Genomic DNA, 2,830 nt, shown 5'->3' with positions numbered 1-2,830 from the left:
GTACTAATTGGCCCCACCTAGTCAGGTGTTGATAAAAGCATACCTGAGGCAGGCTTTCAGGAAGCTCACTAGTCTTTGCCTTGGTGACCATTTTAGCCAACCTGCTATGCCATTTTAAGATAAAACCTCTTCTCACTAAAACTCTGGTATTCATCTCCTTTTTATGTTGGGGCTTTTGAGCCGGGTCGTAACGCTGCAAACAATCATGTGCAGTTCTGAAAGCAATACCAAGTAAATTTTTAAACCGTAATGTAAAATGAGTAACAGTAGGGTGGACGTTAGGTAAGGCTGCGGTTTGTGCCGGTTTTCTGGGAATCCATCCTACCTGACAAATCATCGTATCCGTTGTTTCTGCGCATGCGCACATTATGAAATTAAGTTGCGAGCCGTCTTACCTTTGTGAATATTAGCTAGAAAAATACTCTGACTGATAAAATTCAGTGCCAAACCATCCTGCCTTTGTGAATGTGACCTACAAGCATACTTTAACAGCTAAATTAAGTGGCAAATTGTCTTACCTTTGTTTATCTGAGCTAGAAGCATACTTCAGTACCTAAAATTCAGTGGCGAACCATCCTACCTTTGCAGTTATTTCACACATTAAACCTTTGATAAAAAATAATTAAACAAAAGTAAACTGCAATAAATTACAGGTAGCAGTAAAACTATTAACTCTTTTATGCTACGTCCACACCAACATGGGTAATAATAATAATAATAATAATAATAATAATAATAATAATAATGGATTGCATTTATATACTGCTTTTCGAGACCCTCAAAGCACTTTTGTAAACACAGATTTTTCTATGCGTTTGGTCCTTTTGTCCACACGTAAACGGCGTTTCAAATCACCAAAAAGGTTGGAGAAAACTCAGTTTTTGCATTTACCTGTGGTCGAAGAATACGGAGTTCATCACACAATGTCAGAGATGTGTGCCTTTTTCACATCACGCTGTGTGACATGTTATTGTTTACATGAGATTAATTTCTACAATGGCAGATAGATTCAAAATACTGTTAATCTTACTATCTGCAGTTTTTACACACTTGCATATACACACGCAGCTACTGTCCCTCCATTTAGAAAGGCGGAGGTGTAATGGTGTAATTATTTTACGTGTCGTTTTTTTTGTTTTTTTTCCCCTGTGTAATAATATTCAACATTGCTATCAATTCCTTTTTTCAAAAAATGCCTCTCTGTGCAAAGTGGGTTCAAAAACATAAACAACTGTGGGATACTGTTTGTGCATGATTTGAACAGCCTAGCGCATCCTCCCGATGCAGGGGAAACAAATTCTGTTGGGGGTACCTACTTTGGCACATGTGCAGGTGAAGCCAAAGGCAAGATATGCTTCATCATATTTTCTAGTCTTTGGCTTTGAAAGAAGTTGGTTTTGAAACATATTTGGCGATGCTTCAACCTCTGCTTTGCGTTTGTGTGGGAGCCCTGTCAAAAAAACCTGTCCATTATTCTAGCAGTGTCCAAGCATTCTTTTTTTTACATTCATACCGCGCCCCTCTGCAATGGCTCTGCGCCCCCCAATTTGGGAACCCCTGTAGTAGGCTAACATTACAGCTGTGCACTGTGACGAAATGTATCCGATTATGAAATTGAAACATCTATCGTTTCAAATGATACGCTATTGTTTGTTTTGTGGTGTTGCAAAATACATTTACAGCAATATTTTTTCATTGGTTTCATCTTCACTGGCTATCAATAAAGATGAGGCAGAACCTGGTAGCTCCAAAGAGAAGGACCAGTCAAAACAAATTGAGGATGTTATTCCTAAACCAGGGGCTCCCCCTGTAGCATGGACATGGTTTGGTTATGAAAAATCTGACACGGATCAGAAAACTCTGCTATGCAAATTATGCCGCAAAGCGGTCCCCACCACGGACTCAAACACGACATTTCTGTTCGACCACCTACAGAAGAATCATTTGAAAGGTTGTGGAGAGAGTTTATAGATGAGAAGCAAAAAAGAGCCATCAGGTGCTCAAAATAAACCTTAGACTCAAATGTAAGAACAGGCTTTTCCCCACAACACGCCATATAATAAATACTCAGAAAGAAAATGGCGGCCGTTAAAACTTATATCTAAAAAGATATAGTTTAATGCATTGGTCAAAAAACAAAGACTTCCAGTCTGCCGTCTTAAAGTACTTTAAGATTTCATGATCATATTCAGATCATGCTACTGTTTGTTCGTTTGTTTGTTTATTCACATTGTGTTATGATCACTGGCACTCGCATCTAAAAATTAGACCCCAGACGTCTGTACGGTTATCAACATCACCCAATGAACACATGACTATGAGTGAATGTTTCTGTGGCAACATCTGCAAGAATGTAAGAGGCCGTGAAAGGTTAAACTTGATTCTCAATAGGTGACCATTTTCATCCTTCTTTATCTTTCTTATCATCACATTAGTCACTATTTTCTTGTCTCCCTTTGTTAAACACGAAGATCTGGATGATCAGCAGTTCTGTGTCCAGGAGAGGAGCTCCAGTCTCAACCAGGAGGACCCAGAGCCTGCACAGACTAAAGAGGAACAGGAGGAAATCTGCAGCAGTGAGGAAGGCGAGCAGCTTGAACTGAAGCAGGAAGCTGAAGGCATTCATGTCTGGACCGGAGAACAGCTGGATTTGTTGTGTAAACCTGGATTACGGCTGACTAGAATAGGTATGTAAAAGTGTAATAAGCAGATTTCATAATACCGAAGTGAATATGACTCATATCAAAAGGCCAGGTGATGACGTCACAAAGACACGTGGCGTGCATTACTGCCTGGCATACTACCTCACTGAAGACATGTTTTCTGTTAG

This window comes from Pelmatolapia mariae, linkage group LG18, assembly GCF_036321145.2.
Source record: "Pelmatolapia mariae isolate MD_Pm_ZW linkage group LG18, Pm_UMD_F_2, whole genome shotgun sequence".
NCBI classification, from domain to species: domain Eukaryota; kingdom Metazoa; phylum Chordata; class Actinopteri; order Cichliformes; family Cichlidae; genus Pelmatolapia; species Pelmatolapia mariae.
The sequence above is the reverse complement of the archived record's forward strand: the minus strand, read 5'-3'. Positions refer to the sequence as shown.